The sequence below is a fragment of the Coenobita brevimanus genome, chromosome 114 (assembly GCF_032717465.1).
Source record: "Coenobita brevimanus isolate Jiangsu-jjx chromosome 114, ASM3271746v2, whole genome shotgun sequence".
NCBI classification, from domain to species: domain Eukaryota; kingdom Metazoa; phylum Arthropoda; class Malacostraca; order Decapoda; family Coenobitidae; genus Coenobita; species Coenobita brevimanus.
Window position 1 is genome coordinate 7,573,487 of NC_137067.1, and position 18,965 is coordinate 7,592,451.

Genomic DNA, 18,965 nt, shown 5'->3' on the forward strand with positions numbered 1-18,965 from the left:
AGAAGAGTAATAAAAAGTGACAAGAAAGATGGGAGAAATAGGAAGTGAGAGGGCACACACAGAAGAAGAGTGAAAGAGGAAGTAGACAGCACTAAATCAGGTGAATGGATGATGGTCACCACCACCTACCACCTTACTACATTTAAATGTTAAAGGCCTCCATTGCAAGAAGGAAGTCAAAAATAGAACCACACAACCCCAACAAACACTCAACACTCTACAGGAAACAAAACACACACAACAGACTCCAAAAATCACACACTACTCACACATTCACACAGACAGAACTGATGGCTGTGGATGAGGCCTCATTACATACATTCACCCATCAATCCTCTTCAGAGACACAATACAATCACTTCTCCAAATGACACAACATTAACCCTTTAACCGCTGGGCGTCACTTTCGTGACGCTTGGGAGCAAGGGATCATACCGCGGGGCGTCACTTGTGATTCTATGTTATTTTGAATTTGCCCGGGCTTTCAAGTGGTGGCTTGTATCATCTATCAGTACTGTCAATGTCCAACACTAGTCAGCACTCCTAATCTCATCTGTACTCCCATCCTTTGTTGACAATTTAGCCATTTCTCCCTGTGCTTGACTCGCCTCCCTACCTCCCCTCCATTACCCTCTCCTCTCGCCTGCCCAGCCGTGCTGCGCTAAGTAAATCTTCCCCAGAATTTTCCAGTGATTTCATCCATTGAAATAAGCCCTATGCCGTATTCTTATACCAAGTAATATATACAAAAAAGAAATAAGTAAGTGATAGTGCCATACACCTGGAATTGGCTAATTATCACTGACATCACCTCACGTGCACTCGTTTGCTAATTTCCCCTGTTTATTTCCCCTTGAAATATGCTGTATAATCTGTTCTCTTAATAATAATATATATAAGAAAGGAAGAGAGAAGCCTAAGTGATATTTACATTCACCTGGAACTACCTAATTTATTATGTATTGTCTAGATTTCCTGCCAATCATTTCATAGCGTATATATTAGCAGCTGTCGCCATGCTGACATTGGCAGCGTTGCACTCCCCCTAGGCCACCACAGCATTCAGTTTACTCTCGTCTTTCAAGGTGAAACCACGTCGGATCGCGCCTGTCAAATTCTGCCGCTTTTTAGCCCCATGCAAAGGGCCCTGTGACCTCTACCCCTACTAAACCTCGTGTGGAAGGGGGTAAAGGGCTAAGTTACTGCTGTGGAATGTGAACTGGCTAATTTATCAATGAAAATGATGGACAGTGACTACGATCTTTCTGGTGACTAAAACAGTGCAAGTGGAAATGTAAATAATGTGTAAACAGCAAGTGAAAGCAATGAATGTAAATATAAGTGAACAGTGGAAAATAGTTTTATAAGTTACTGCAAGTGACAGTGCATAATACAGTGTAAATAAAATAGAAATGTAAATAATGTAAGTAAAATAGAGAATGTAAATAGAAATGTAAATGAGTAGTGATATAAGAATTTGAGTATATATACTAGGAGTAATGAAAGTGAAAGTTTCACTCTAGCATGTATGAATACTATGAGTTATGAAAGTGGAAGCGAAAGTGAGAGATTCGCTCTCAACGCTAGTATACAGGATGAGAAAGTGTTTGCTACGTATTTTACTGAAAGAGAAGTTGAATGCCTGCAGTGACAATAAACTACTATTACTGAAGGAAACTTATGGATAAAGACTGCAGATATATATAAGTGTTATATAGTAATAGAAATATAAAGTGTGAGTGTTTTTATGAATAATAAATGACAGAATACCAGCGGCAAACGAGCGCAAGTGTTTAGCTGGTACGCGCTCGTAATTTTCATTGCTTTCGCAGTGTTTTTGTTTTTTGGAGTATGGATTTCAAACTATTTGGAAATCATAGAATAGTGTTTCTAGTGATAACATCAGGCTGTGGTAATCATATTACGGGGTGTCGGGAAGTGTAAAGTGGAGACTTCATTACCCAACTTCAGAAGTCTCCACAAGTCCTACGGTACTCGACGAAGGCTTAACAAACATCCCAGGAGAAAGGTAAAGGTATGTGCCATATGCATATGTAATTATAATATTCTAGGACTAATAACTGATTTTTGGCAAATATTTTACAAAGTCTGTTGGAGCGCAAATATTGCCGCGGGACACGCAAGTCGAGCCAAAACAACCCCGCGGTTTAGGGGTTTAAAATACAATCACTCAGTGCCAAATCTGAACACAAAGAAGAAATCAACATTTTTAACATTTACATTACCACTGACACCTCTCTTGCTGTAACAGCACAATACAACCCTCGGCTCCTCCCCCTAACACTTAATTTTATGATTGCTAGAGACTTTAGCGCTAAAAACATGTCTGGTATGAGTTCAATACAACTGCTGAGGGCTCAGCATTGCTTCACAACTCAGCGTATATGACACCTCACAATACACCCATATCTCATACCAGACACACTGCAATCCCTCCTCTCCACACATCACAATCTCTTTGCCAACACTTGCACTTATCACCATTTGGTGAACTGAACCCAAGCTCACTACAGATCATATCCTCATCATTATCACCATAGGGACTCAATCCAAATCACAGTCCTCACATACACACTACAGGAAAACAGATCAGAAAATATTCTTTGGAGAAAGAGAGCATCATTTCAGCATACTGAACAACACACCTATCACAGAGTAAAGTTCAACAGCCTCACATTCAATGCAGGCAAACATCACATTTCTTGAGGCAACAGAAGTATGTTACAACCAAAACTATACACTAGAGATTGCTTTTCTTATAAAACAATGCAGCTCACTTAACACAACCCCTCGCCCCCACACACGTAAGACACCATCACAAGGCTCCAAGAACTAAGCAGTGAGATCAACAAAAATATTAGTACCTACATAGAAAACAGAAAACTGGAAGGCCTTTATAACTATACTTAGTCACATCATAGATCCCTCTCTGCTCTAGAAAATACATTGTACTATCACTGGGTCATAAACAAGCACCTCCAAGACCCATGCTGCTATAACCTCCAATCCCCAGAACATCCCTTTCTGCAGAGAACATGCAAACATTCTCATGACCCACCATGCAATCATAAGTCACTTAACACCAGCATTCACTGAGTCTGGAAAACAGTCCTCCCGGCATAGGCAGTCCTATCCACGATAACAGTGCAGCCCCATTCAGTCCAAAACAGATGCATAACATTATCAAGAATTTAAAAAACTCTTCAAGCACTAGACCAGATGGCATCAGCAACCTGCACCTGAAAATATGTAGGACCACAAGGCATCCAGGCCCTCACAAACATTAGTAACTATTATGCACACTATAGTATTCCCAGTATTTAGAAACATAGAACAGTTATCCAGCATTCCATTATCCAATCCTATGTCGCTTCATGAGGAACGTAGGAACCCGGAGCTACGCAAGTTGGTCCTGACATTTAAGATGAGAGTGACCAGCCTCATTCATCCCTGAGTGGCATCACATGAGCAATAAACCCTAACCACCCCTTGGATATAACCTACACAGGCTCAATCTGATTGGAGCACTTTAACCCTGTGGATTGCGCAATTACCCTTTTTTATTCCCACCCCGTGGTTTGCAAAAAATGAGGAAATTTTTTTTTTTTTTAAGTTTTTGTTTATTATAAACTTGAAAATAAACATCCAAGGCATCATCTGGTGAAAAGAAACAATCTCTCTATCTCTCTTCATCTTTGCGTAGGGCCATGCGCAAGTTTACTTGGGGGAGTAGTTAAAAAATGAATAAAAAAAACAAAAAAATTTTTTTTTGTTTTTGTTTACCATAAACATGAAGATAAACATCCAGGGCATCATCTAGTGAAAAGAAAAAATCTCTCTCTCTCTCCATCTTTGCGTAGCACCATGCGCAAGTTTGGGTAGGGGTGGAGTAGTAAGCGGTGATGCACGGCCAGCTCAGCCTGAGCTGTGGCTCGCAACTTGACGTTACCCAGCCAGAGCTGTGGCTCACAATCCACAGGTTAAGTACCCACTAAACCACCAGGCGTCACAATTTGGTTATATGGTTACTACACAGCGTAGTAAATGGTTTCCTGGTGTACAGGAAACCATTTGTTTTGCAAAGCTGGGACTAGTGTCGCTATTAGTAGCGGCACTACATAGCGCTGCTACTATTTTAATAGCGATGGTGGTAACGCCATTACTTTTTTTTAAGCCAGTAGCAGCACTGAGAGCGCCACTACTTTTTGGCCGTACTCACACGTTACCGCACTCCTCGCCACTCACGCGACGAATACACCATTCTCACTGCTGCTTTTCATCCTGGTTTTAAGTTATGGTGGATGGATACAAAGGAATAGGCAAAATATACACAGATTTTCATGGCGAGAAAACTGGAAGAGGTGGCTGAGCTTGAGGGAAGTATGGGTAGTGGACATGTTAGAAATGAAGCTGATGATTACGATGATAATTAGGATTTCTTTGGGAATTTAAAATTAAGTGAGAATACTCATCGAGCTCAACAGAGTTCAAATGAGGTGACCATATTTCTCAGCATTCCCCTACTGGATCATTAAATATTGATTGTGATAGCTTTCCATCAAAGAATTTTAAATCAGTGTTCATTGCACTTAACACTGCAATTCCTTCTAGTGCCGCTGTAGAGAGAGTCTTTTCTGTAGGAAAAGATATACTGCAACCAAAACGAGCTAGCATGTCTGATGCAAAGTTTGGAAATATTGCTTTCCTCGAGATAAATAAGGATGTCAGCTAGATGTAGTCAATGCTAACACACACACACACACACACACACGCAAACAGGTCGCCGACAGAGATGGAGCTCTTCCTGGATCGTGGAGAAATAATCTCAAAATCAGCGACGAAAAGAAGACCAACCTATTTGTGATATGTTAATGAGTGCGTGAGTGGTGGTCCCATCGGACAGTAGTAAAAAAACCGCGGTTTCGCTCACAAAAAGAACAAGATATAGTGAAAATAGAAAGTCTCCATATGGTTGAATCATGGCGGACGGTGCAATGTTTACAAGTGGCGAGAGAGTATTCGAGGACTTCTGTGAAGAGGATGCGGGAAATGGAAGTATTAAGTTGAACCAAACAAGAATAGCAAGTGTAGAGAAAACAGCGGAGAGGAATGTCTATCTATCTATCTATCTATAGCCCGACGCCCTAATCCCGCAAAGGGTGGCCGCAGACAAAACGCCTCCAAGTCACTCTGTCACCCACCATTTGACTCCCTCCCCCCAACTCACCCTCCCCTCCCTCATATACCTCTCAACTCCATCCCTCCACCTCATCCTCGGTCTACCCCTCCCTCTCCCTCCCTCCACCTCACCTACATACACCCTCTTAGTTAGTCTTTCATTCTCCATTCTCTCCACATGTCCAAACCACCTCAGTGTATTTCTCCTAATCTTTTCAACCACATCCACATCTACCTCACAACGTTCCTTCACTTCTTCATTCGTCAACCTGTCCCTCCACGTCACTCCACATGCTCCTCTCAAGTAACTCATTTCCACTGCTCTCACTCTTGACTTGTTCCCCTCTTGCAAGGTCCACGCCTCGCTTCCATACGTCAGGGTAGGGATCACAATACCATCATGCAGTGACTTCTTAACTTCCATACTCACCTCCCTATTTCTCATCACTGCTTTCAGTGTACCAACAACCTTTCTTCCCTGCTGTACCCTTTCACGTACTTCATCCCCCAAAGTTCCATCCTTACTCATCACACTACCCAAGTACTTGAATGCACTCACATTCTCCATATCCTCACCATCCAACCTCACTGCACACTCTGTGACTTCATTCCTCTCAAACACCATAACTTTACTTTTGTTTACATTAACTTTCAGCTTCCTCCTTCTACACACTGTCCCAAATTCATTCACCAAACCTTGCAACTCCCATTCATCTTCACTCAACAATACTGTATCATCAGCAAACAGCAACACCTGAAGCTTCCAAATCTCACCCTCATTCATTAGGGCCACCCCCACATCCACTACCCTACCTTGCACCTCCTTTACAACCCCATCCATATATATATTAAACAGCCACGGAGACATCACACACCCCTGTTTCAGTCTCACATTGAGATCAAAGAACTCACTCAGCTCACCATCCACTCGCACTGTAGCCCTAGCTCCCTCGTACATACTCTTCACAGCATTCAACAATTTCCCCTCCACTCCATATATTCTTAATACCTTCCACATACCTTGCCTATCTATTCTGTCATAAGCTTTCTCCAAGTCCATGAAGGCAGCATACACTTTCCTTCCCTTCTCTAGATACTTCTCCACTAAACATCTTAGAACAAATATCTGATCTACACACCCTTTTCCCTTCCTAAATCCCCCTTGTTCTTCTCCAACTAGCTCCTCTGTCATATGCCTAACCCTATCAATGAGTATTCTACCATATATTTTACCAGTCACACTAAGAAGGCAAATACCCCTATGGTTACCACATACTTCTCTCTCCCCTTTTCCTTTGTACAGAGGAACAATTATACCTGATTTCCAGTCCTCTGGAACCCTTCCCTCTTCCCAAGCCAATCTACACAACTTCCATATCCACTCCACAACAATCTCACCCCCATACCTAAGCATTTCACCACACACTCCATCAATTCCTGGGGCCTTTCCCAGCTTAATCTTCTTCATCGCTTCCACTACTTCCGACCTACTGATCTCTTCCTCCCTCCTCTCATCTCTTCTTCTCCCAGCCATTCCCCAACCACTTATACTCACACTGCTCTTACTCTCTACATTCAACAAATCCTCAAAGTGCTCCTTCCATCTCCTCAATTTCTCTCTCTTCTCCACCAACAATCTATTATTCCTATCTTTCACTCCCCTACTATTTCCCCTTTCACACTGCCTTACTTTCTTTACCTCCTTCCAAAACAATTTCTTACTCTCCCTCCATTTCACACTCAGATTCCTCCCAAACTCTTCATCCACTTTCTTCTTACTCTCCTTCACCAGTCTCTTAACCTCCCTTCTCCTGCTCACATATACCTCCCTCTTCTCTCTCTCATCTTCTCCCCTACCTCTACTCGCCAACCATTCACCATATGCCTTCTTCTTTTGTTCCACAGCTCGTTTCACCTCATCATTCCACCATGCTGTCCCTTGCACACCCTTGCATCTCCTCCTCACTCCACAAACCGCCTCACACGCTGCGCTTATCTCTTCCGTGAATATCTTACATACGTCTTCCACCCCTTCCATCTGCTCTAGCTCATACCTTCCCAATCTTTCTTCCACTATGCTCTTATACTCTGTCATTTTCTCACTATTTTGCAATTTCTCCACTCTTCTCACAGGAGCTGCTTCCTCCTGTCTTCGTCTCCTCAACCACTTTCTTTGCAGCTCTACCTTGGCCATCACTAAGTGATGGTCCGAGACTCCATTCCCCCATCCTCTCCACACCCTTGCATCCAACTCTTGTCTTCTCATTCGCTCATCCACACACACGTAGTCCATCATTGCCTTTCGTTCAACAAGTTCACCATCCATCCTCCTCATTACTCTCCATGTATACCGGTGGATCATCTTATGACGAAAGTAGGTGCTGGCTATTGCCAACCCCTTACCAGCACAGATGTCCACCAAAGCACTACCATTCCCATCTACTTCAGCTGGCACACCACTGACCAACCACTCCATCCACTCGTACATTCCCAACTTTGCCGTTCATGTCTCCAATCAACAGCACTCTCTCGCTCCTCTCAAACTTGTCCATACATCCTTCTACTCTCGCCCAAAACTCATCTTTCACTCTTGCCATGTCCAGGAGATAAAAAAGGTATGGGCAGTAATTAAAGAGTTACAGGAACGGACCATAGAGCAGGATAACGAGATCAAAAGTTTAAGGAATACACTGGAAAAAATTCGTACACGCAGTGACGAACAAGAAAGAGAAGTTACCGAATTAAAAGTTAGCAATGAATCAGCCTCTAATGAAATAAATCAGCTTAAGAGGGAGAATAAGAGGTTAGAAGAAGAAAGGGACAGGATGAAAAACAAACTAGATGAGTATGAATCCAAATCAAGAATACAGGACGAGCACATTAAAGAAATCAAGGAGCAACATAGGGGGTGGAAGAAAATTCAGGAAGAAGGAAATGTAAATTTGAAAGGGATTATCGAACAACAAAGCAAGGAAAAAGTGGAGAGGGAAGTGGTTAGGGTGTTGAGAAGTACAGAATCTTTAGTCAGAGATGTAGCAGACAAGAAAAAATGTATAATAATTTCAGGAGTTAAAGAGAAACGTATGACAATAAGATCAGAAAGAGAAAGAGAAGAACTGAGAAAGTTTAAAGAAATAATATCATTAGTCATGGAGGAAAACCACGAAGCTCAAGAAGAGATTGAAGAGGTGTTTAGGTTAGGAAAGTCCGAGGAAGGAGGGGCAAGGCCATTGAAGGTAAAGTTTAAGTCCAAGCAACAGTAAATGACCTTATCAGTAGAACATGGAAATTATCGGACAAGGAAGAGTTAAAAAATGTTTGGATAAGGAGAGATGCAAATGAGGAAGAAAGAGCCAAGATAAAGGAGTTAGTACAGGAAGCAAAGGTAAAAAACAAACAGAGAACGGAGGAAGAGAAGACAGTGTTTTATTGGAGAGTCATGGATCTGAAATTAAGGAAGTGGTACTGGTGGAGAGAAGGAGAAAAGAAGGTATAAAAAACATCAAAAAGAATTAGAAGGTGGCATATACTAATGTTGATGGTTTAATATCGGCAAGGCTAGAAATCAACGATTTTTTGAGGGTGCATGAACCTGATGTTATGTGCTTTGTAGAGACCAAATTAAGAGAAGATATTGATGTTCATATAGGAGATGGTAAATACAAACTGTGGAGAAGAGACGGAAGAGAAAAAACGGGAGGAGGAGTGATGATAGCAGTGAAGAACAACATCAATGTAGATACCGTGGACATGGGAGAAGGCAGGACTGAAGTGATAAATATGAAATTATAAACTGAAGAGAATAGCAAGAGAGATATGGCAGTAGTGTATGTTCCCCCTAAGACAAGAGCATGGAGTGATGATGAATACCAGGAAATGTTGTCAGACATGGCTAGCTATTTACAGAAAATGATTGAGAAAAGTAACTATAATTTTAATAGGTGACTTCAATTGTAAAGAGGTGAACTGGGAGGAATGGGACTCAGGAGGCCGCAAAGATTCATGGGGCACTACATTATTAAATATTACAATGAACAATGTGATGACCTAATGGGTCAACGGTTCCGAGGTGAGGACACACCAGCTATACTAGACTTATTGTTTACAAAAGAACCCGATGTAATAGAATCCTTGGAAAATTTGTGTCCTATTGGAAAAAGTGATCATGTGGTCATTGAGTTCCAGATAATAACAGGGAACGTGGAGCCAAGAGAAGAGCTTTATAGGCAGGGAAGATACAACTTTGGGAAAGCAAACTTTACAGGATTGAGAAAATTTTTTGAAAATGCAGATTGGAGAAAATTCAGAGAAACAAGAGAGATACAGAGGAAATGGGATATTTTTCTAGGCTTCTATAATTTGGGAGTGGAAAAATTTGTGCCAAGAGTAAGGGGGAAAGAAAACAGAAAAAAGGAGTGGTTTAATAGAAGGTGTATGATAGCAAAAAAAGAGAGAGATAAGGCATGGAACAATTGGAGAAAGAGAGGTAACAACAGAACAAAGGAAGAATATAAAAGAACTAGAAATGATTACACAAGAATACGTTGAGAGGAAGAAAGGAATTTTGAAAAAGGTATAATAGATAAATGTAAGAATGAACCCAAACTGTTTTATAAATTTGTCAGTGGCAAACTGAAACAAAAGGAAGGAATCACCAAACTGAAAGTAGAAGGAGAGGTCTATAAAGATGTGGCAATGCAAGCAGAAATAATGAACAAACGTTTCCAGTCAGTTTTTACTAATGAAAGTGAGTTTGTGGAAGGGGAGGGAGTGATTAGAAATGTAGTGATAAAAGATATAAAAGTGGAAGTACAGGAAGTATTTAAATTTCTGGAAACTCAAGATGTAAGGAAAGCCCCAGGACCAGATGGAATCTCTAATTGGGTACTGAAGGAATGCAGTAAACAACTGGCGGATAAGATTCACAGTTTAATTGTGTGTTCTCTGGAAGAGGGGAAAGTGCCTCAAGAATGGAAGAGGGCAAATATGGTACCAATTTATAAGGGAGGAAAGAGGGAAGAACCCCTGAATTGTAGACCAGTGTCCCTAACCAGCATGGTTGCAAAATTATGCGAAAGAATTCTGAAAGACAGATTGATAAAATATCTGGAAGAGATGAATATTTTGGCGGATAGTCAGTTTGGATTTAGAAGTGGAAGGTCATGTATGTCCAACTTGTTGAGTTTTTACTCAAGAGCGATTGATGTGCTACAGGAGAGAGATGGTTGGGTGGATTGTGTGTATTTAGATTTGGAGAAGGCCTTTGACAAGGTACCCCATAAGAGACTAATGTGGAAACTAGAGCATATAGGAGGACTGAAGGGGAACCTCCTGGAATGGATGAGATACTTTTTGAGAGACAGACAAATGAGGACAGTAATAAAGCATAGGATGTCTGGATGGAGGGAAGTAACAAGTGGAGTCCCACAGGGCTCTGTGTTGGCGCCAGTAATGTTCCTGATTTACGCAAATGATATGGTAGATGGAGTGAACAGTTATGCAAGTCTGTTTGCTGATGATGCAAAGATCATGAGGAAGGTAGAGGTTGAGAAGAATTGTAAAATGCTGCAGGAGGATCTGGATAGGATACACGATTGGAGCCGGATGTGGGAAATGAAATTTAATGGAAAGAAATGTAAAATATTGGAAATGGGTAGAGGTACCAAGAGGCCATCATTGAATTATGTGATGGGTAATGAACCAGTCACAAAAGCGAGAGAAGAGAAAGATTTGGGAGTGCTGGTCCAGGATAGTTTGTTACCTGAAAAACACATTAACAAGGCAGTTAGGGAGACTAACTCCTGACTAATATAAGAGTAGCTTTTCGTTATATGGATGAGGAGATGATGAAAAAATTGATAGTGGTCGTGATTCGCTCCAGGTTAGAATATGTAGCAGTAGTGTGGTCCCCACACAAAAAGAAAGATATAAACAAGATTGAAAGAATACAAAGAACAGCAACCAAAATGGTCCCCAGTCTGGCAGATGTCGTATAGAGAGAGCTTGGAAAAACTGGATTTGCCTTCCTTAGAAGAAAGGAGAAAGAGAGGAGATATGATTGCAGTGTTCAGGACCATGGTGGGAATAGATAAAATTGACAAAGAAGATCTGTTTGTATGGGATATGAGAGTAACAAGATGACACGGAATGAAACTGAAGAAGCCAAGCTGCTTGAAGGATATCAAGAAATATAGTTTTCCTTATAGATGTATAGACCTCTGGAATAGTCTGGACAAAGAGATCGTCCAGTCTAAAAACTTAAAAACGAGTTTAAAGCTAAATTTGACTTATTGAGAAACAGAGACGTTACCCCACGAGCGTAGCTCATTTCCTGTATATCACAATTAGGTAAATACAATTAGGTAAATACACACACACACACACACACACACACACACACACACACACACACACACACACACACACCGCTCACTGGTGCAGTGGTAACGTTCCCACTTGCCAACTGGTGGGCGGGAGTTCGCGCCTCGCTCAGGTTGCGAAAAGTTTCACTGACGAAGTGGGTGGTTACTGTCCCCCTTGAGCAAGGGGACAGGTGTGTGTGTGTGTGAAGGTCACAGCCGTGCCCTTAGATCGGACTATATGAGCTCTCAGCTCCCTTCCGGGAGGGTAAAATGTAACCATCACGACCATCAAGTGATCCTAACCGACCCGGTGAATTACACACACACACACACACACACACACACACACACACACACACACACACACCTCTAACTATCCCCGCGTCTAACTCCCGCTTTCTCCCTCACTCTCTCTTTCTGACTAATTCTTACTCACTACATTATTATTTCATAACAGTTTGTTATTTCAGTTTAAAATAATGAAAAAAAAAATTGCTGTTGTGTTAATAGCCTTTAAAAGAAAGCCCCAGTTCATTTTTACTTTCGTTTTCGGACACATATTAAATAGGTATCATTGAAAGTACAGTATAATAAATCTGTATAATAAGTGTGAATGGTAGGCCACAGTTTTTTGCCTTTTATTTATGTTACTTTCAGTAGGTATACTAGGTAACAGTGTAAAAGAACATTTGTTACATTATACAGTAAATAGCTTTTTCCTGTACCTTCGGCTCTAAGCTTCATTAAATTGACACTGACGTACAAGATGTTCTTTTTATTTTCAATATAAGTATATACGGACATTACTGGTACACAACATAACCACTCAGACTGACTAATATTATTAAAACAGTGTATAGTGTATTGCTGTATCACAGATTTTTGTTAACCTTTCCTTTGTGTACCTTTTTTTTTTAATCCAAAGTAGAGGGAGTGGTAGCGCCGCTACATTTCATATCAGATAGCGAAATCAGTAATGCCACTACTTTTTCAAGCTAGTAACAGCAATGGGAGCGCCACTACTTTTTATTAGTAGCATTCCCAGCAATGTTGATTTGTCACTCAGTTTAGAGTTACCCATAGGCGGAAGGAAGAGAAAAGAATGAAGGAAAGAAAGACAGAAGAGGGAGTGTCAAGTCACCCGTAGGCAGAAGAAAGAGGAAAGAGTGAAGGAAAGAAAGACAAAAGAGGAAGGATGGAAGAGAGGAAAGAGCAGACACCCAAAGCAGCACTACATTGAGTGAGTGGATGGTGAGTGCCCCCACCTACCACCTATCTTAATCCATACATGGACCCAAAACACTATTTTTTGTACAGAACCATAGCACTACATAGCACATCATCCAAAGTAACTGAATGCCTCACCACAACATGGATTTCAAGCACTTCACTCTACAAACTCCAGACACAACACATGTGTATTACAAGAGCTGTTAATAAAGCCTTTGATACCATCCCACCTCCCCCTGTTGAAACTAGTCTCAGAGATATGTAGTATACATATGGAGAACAACACCAGATGCTGGATTGCCATTGAATTATCTAGTAGACAAGCACATGTTGTATTCCAAGGAAGGTCATCACTAACATGAAATTTTCCTAAAGGTGTTCCCTACAGCTCCATTGTCTCACCCACACCGTTCAGTCTATACATACATGATATTCCCACATTCCAGCTGTCCACATACATGGCATCATTTGCAGATAACATCACCAGAGGAGCCCGACTGCAAACACAGCCTGCATGCTGCAACAGGACTACTGCAACACACTGCAGACATGGGTCAAGGACAACAAGCACATGATTGACACATCCAAGTCCACCACCATACTCATCACTAACAGTAAACATGAACACGGTTACTCCTTCACATGACAATTAACAATGTACACACACTGCAAAAAGTATCTTTACAACTCCTTCACAAAACAAAGTCAAACCACAAACAAATGATTTGATAACAGGCCTGTGAGGCATTCCTTATACTGGTATCCCTATTTATCTGTGGTGTGGCTTTCCTTGCTCGGATCAGATGATGGGCACTTAAATGAGGCAATAGGATACTGCCACTGGAACACAGTTTGAAATTTAGTCAGAATCTTGTGCATCAGTGTTATAGCACTCCAGTATTGTCTTGTTATGATTGATGAAATCATGCTATGCCATCTCACATGTTTATATTTTTTAAGACATTATGAGACGGGTGAAATGATGAAGCATGGAGGAAAGATAGCAGTAGAATGGATATGGAAGATGTGCAGATTGGCCTGGGAGGAAAGTAGAGTCCCAGAGGAGTGGGATTCAGGTTATAATTATTCCCCTGTACAAAGGAAAAGGGGAAAAAAGAAGTGTGTGGTAATCACAGGGGTATTTTTCTTCTTGGTGTAATAGGAAAAGTATAGGGTAGGTATTAGAGTGCAAGACAACCCCTCTCACTGGCTTCACACTGCCAACTAACCAGGCCCTGCCTACGCACTGCAGGACCCTTCCGGTGACATCACCACTTGGGACGTAACAGAAGTGTGTGCGCACACACACACTAACAGCAGTATGCACTAACACTCTCATCCTCTTTTCTTAATTTGAAGAGAGATTCCAAGGACGAAGCTGAATGGACTATTGGTGTCTGATACACATTATGTATCCAATACATAGACTTTTGTTTAAGTACAATCAAGACCCAGTCTGTGGCCACATACAGATATGTGATGTCCCATGAAGTATTATAATCCTTCTAGTCCTGGCTGACTGCTGCATGCAGCCGCTTGGTCAAGGCACCTTTCTTGGTGAGACAGTCAGCCAGTTGTTGTGATGTATCCACCCATGACACTTCATGAATCTCCCCTCACTCCAACATGTCTAGTAATACAGCAATATCAATGTGCAATCTCCTGTCTTCTACGCATCTTCAGGAGTAAAGGGAGTCCACCAGACTCATGTCGACGAAACACTTGCTCTTGAAATTTCCACATCCGGAGACCTCACGCAATATGTTGGCGAGATATACAGCAGTCTCAGCACATTCAAGCAGCGCCAACGCATCAGCAGATAAGGTAGATTTGACAACCCGCCTGATCTTTCAAGTCTGCCAGAATGTGGGACATCTCGCCTCACTAACATCTCGTAGGAAGATCACAAAACCTCCCTGAGACCCATTGCCTACAAGGTTGGCAAATGAGACATCCGCAAAGCACTGTATATTACAGTCGTTGAGTGGCCCCATTCTGAGAATGTATAGCTTCATGTTGTCAGTCTTCACCCTCATGATCACCTTGTTGGGCCTAAGCAAATCCGCTACGGTAGCTCGGTTGCTAGTCACACTCAACTCACACACGTCAAAGGCAGTATCTGGCCGAGTGTGTGTGGCAGTCCAATTGAGTTGCCCAGTTGAAGCTCGGTACTCCATGTTCTCTGACTCGGACAGCTCTCCTGATTTCACTGCTGCACGATGACTGCTCAGCGTGACTGGTTTCAAAGAAGAAGCGTACTGGAATTGGTTCAGCGTTATGTTGCCATTGATGTTGGAGATGACATGAAGACCAACGTATTTGAAGGCTTTTGATTCTGAACTGCCGATGAGGAATACACTATTTGACTCAAGCGGATTATCACTTGCTGCTCGAGCTCATGTGTACCAGCCCAAAGGAAGTCATCAACATAAATGCATACAATGCCTTCAGCTTTGCCACTATTGCTCCAAGAGAACAGCGCTGAATCCAGTGATGACACTTTAGCTCCGGGACTCAGCAACTGATTTTTTATGCACAGATGCCAATGCCTAGCAGCATCACAAAGGCTGTAAACCGTTTTCTTTAGTCTCCACAGCTTACTGTTTGCATATTTAGGCAGAGGACATAAATGAAGAACTCGCTCAGTGTTATTACCTTGCAGGTAAGCAGCTTTCACATCCATAGCATGGCAATCCCATTGGTTGGTGGAGACAAAAGAAAATGCCAAACGCACAGCTTTTTTTGAGCATGTAGGAGTCTTTTCGGAGATCCACTGTGTCTTCCTCAAATCCTCTGGCGACTAAACAGGCTTTAACAATCAGCTTTCCATTTTTCATTTTTTCCATCACAACCCATCGAACAGTTATGGCATCTTGCCCAACATCATCTACTTCCTCATACACATCATTATTTTGCCAGTTTGTAATTTCATTTTCCTTGGCGCATAATATGTCCTCAGCGTTGAAAAGAATAAGCATTTCTGTGTCATCATCAACAACTTCCCATGTGCTAAAATCATTTTGCAAATCCACCCAATCAGTGTTGCCATCAGAGTCTCTCTTCAAATTGTAGCAGTGTTTGTACTTTCCAGTGGCTTTACTTGCCCGACTCACAATCCTTCCAGACACTGACTCTCAACTTTCTGAATGTATTCCCTTTATACATTGACCAACAGAAACTTTGGGAGGCTGATTAACCGGAATAGAAACTGTGGGAGGCTGATCAACCAGAATTGCACCATTTTCTGACTCATCATCTGGTGGATAGTCATTCAGCACTTGCGAAGAATCGTCTCCTGGACTACACTGTTCTTCTCATCACTGCTGACACTGCCCCCAACTGTAGTATTTTGCTCTGGAGCACGTGCTAGACGACACATGTGCACTCGCACGTAGACACTGCCGTGTCTCACCAGAATTTGTTTTCCATCTCAGCCTATTACAGTTCCAGGACCGGGCCACTCATGACTGTCATTTCTTTTGCAGAAGACTTCATCTCCATTTCAGATGTTGTTTAAGTCACTCGAATGTATGTTGTGCTGCAGAGCCCTAGCCAAACATTCACCCAGTTCAGTCTTTTGAAACTCATGTCTTGCTAAATGAAGAGCGTTCAATTTGTCCCTCACATTTTTTTATGGCGATGTAAGTTCCAAGGCTGGAGGAGCATTTGCATAGACATGAGGCAAACCAGGGTTGTGACCAAAAACAAGTTGGTTAGGAGAAAAACCTGCATAGTTGGTGAGAGCATTTCTTGCCAATACTGCCCAAGCCAAGGCCACATCCAAGTCACACTGGCCATCAGCCATTATCTTCCTAACAGTGTCACCAATGACTGCATTTTGACGCTTACATACTCCGTTGCTCCATGAACTCTCTGCAGATGTCGTCATGATCTTGATATTGAAGGCCTCTCCCAACGCTCGCATTTCAGCATTGTTGAATTCACAACCATTATCTGTAAGAATTTTTCCAGGTGCGCCAAACACAACAATCCAGCTCTGAAATACAGTACTCCTTTCATATTGGTGGCCGCACATTTGTCTGCGATTACTATCATAGGGCAATACTTGGTCACCAAGTCAACAAGGACTAAGAAATGATGCCTTCCCCAAGCTTTCAAATCCATGGCTATAGCTTCGTTAAACTTAGACGCCTCGGGCAAACTGACTACGGGTCAGGGCTTGGCTTTCTTGAATCTATAACAGACTGTACATGCATCAGATACAGCCTTGATAACCTGCTCCAGTTCTGAATTTTTAATTCCATTATCTGTAATCATTTTAATTAGTTTTGCCAAAAATTGGGTGCCCAAATTGCCTGTGAAGCTTCGAAGCAGTTTTTTCTACATCACCCTCAAGAGATGCCAGCGCGATTTTTTCACAAAACTCTCAGCCTAGTCATAAAGAAATTGGAAGCAAGTAATGACCTGAAGGTGAGGACTTCAAATTAATGATAGTTCCACAAATTTTAACCTGGTCACTTTCAAAGTTAATTAACATTTTTGCTTTTTTCATGGAACATTTGCTCAGCAGCAAGGGAATATTGCAGTTCACAACATCAGTCATAATGGTTGCATACATATTTCCAGTGTAACAGGGCAGAGTAACATGTTTGAGGGAAGAAACTGTGATGCCATCAGTGAAAATAAATGTTGAGGATGACTTTTCTCCTATTATAGCTCCATGTTCATAATCACTGACCTCACTTAGATAGCAATTGATCCATTCAACTCCACATACAGTTGTAGAATACCCTGTGTCTAGAACAGTACATCCTTTAGATTCTTCTACCAGTGTCTGTAATTTACCTGTACTAGCGGCATCGTCCGCATAGCCCATAAATAATGACAGATGCACTGTTTCCGAATTTTCTTCATTATTTTCGTATGCATCCGGATAGTCACGTGCCCAATTAAATCGAGAATCACATACTAAACACATCGATACTTTGCCATCAGGCCTGAGCGGGTTCTGCCTCCTGCTGGTGGATGAGCGTTGGGAAATTCTAGCAGATATGGTTGAATAGCGGCCATCACCACGACCTTGACCATGTTCTGCATCACCCCGAAATAGTGTCCGTCCATGTCGAGTACCTCTAATGTAAAACTTTTTCTCACCCCCGACTTCGTCACTCCAAAAGGCTGGTTCACTCTTCACCTCACTGGCAGACACCAATGCATAGTTCTGCCCACAAATTTCACCAGCGATAATACGATTCAGGGCAAATTTCATATTTTCGTAAGTCACCTCAGTTATCGCAGATATCACTAGTTGTTGCTCACTATCTGAAAGTTTGCACAAGCCAGAAGCATAAAAGCCATCATAGATTTCGGCAGTTCCATGTCCTGCTTCGTAAATTTGAAATAAACATGCTCAAATTCTGCCACGAATATACGAATGTTCATATCACTGGCTCTTCTGAAGTTGAACAATTCATGAAAAGCTGCAAATTGCTGACGTCCTTTGTCCACGAGAAATAAACCATCTAGTTTGTTCAAGAAGGTCTGAACATCTTTATCTTGTTTCAAATCAGCAATTTCCAAAGATGCCACCCTCACTCTTCCTGTCGATGAAAGGTGAATGGCTAGAGCTTGCTTCTTTTTCAGTAAGTCCGTCAGTTTGCACCATATGTTGATGTCCTTCTTCCGTCTCTCATAGGCAGAAGTATTTTCAAATTTTGGAGGCCACATAGTTGAGCACGATGCCATTATGTTCGAACTACGCTCTGCTATCAGTATTAGAATGCGAAACAACTGCACTAACCGGCTTCACACCACCGACTAACCAGGCTCCACCTACACACCACAGGACCCTTCTGGAGACGCCACCACTCGGGACATAACAGACGTGTGTGCACACACACACACACAAACAGCAATATGCACTAACAGTAGGATATATACTTATTGACAGAGCTGGTGAAATAACAGAGGAATTAGTTGGAGAAGAACAGGGAGGTTTTAGAAAGGGAAGAGGTTGTGTAGATAAGATATTCATCCTTAGGTCTTTAGTGGAAAAGTTTCTAGAGAAGGGAAAGAAGTTGTATGCAGCCTTCATGGATTTGGAGAAAGCATAATTATGACAGAGTGGATAGACAAGGAATGTGGGAAATATTAAGAATATTGTATATGGAGTAAATTAGAAGTTGTTGGATGCCTTGAGAGTATGAGGGTGCT

At 41.9% G+C, this 18,965-nt stretch overlaps 1 protein-coding gene across 1 annotated transcript in view; it reads left to right on the plus strand.

Moving 5' to 3' along the window:
- LOC145418401 (acid ceramidase-like) overlaps positions 1-18,965 on the plus strand; it is a 219,021-nt gene that overhangs the window by 41,819 nt on the left and 158,237 nt on the right. The gene's annotated exons all lie outside the window — the stretch shown is intronic.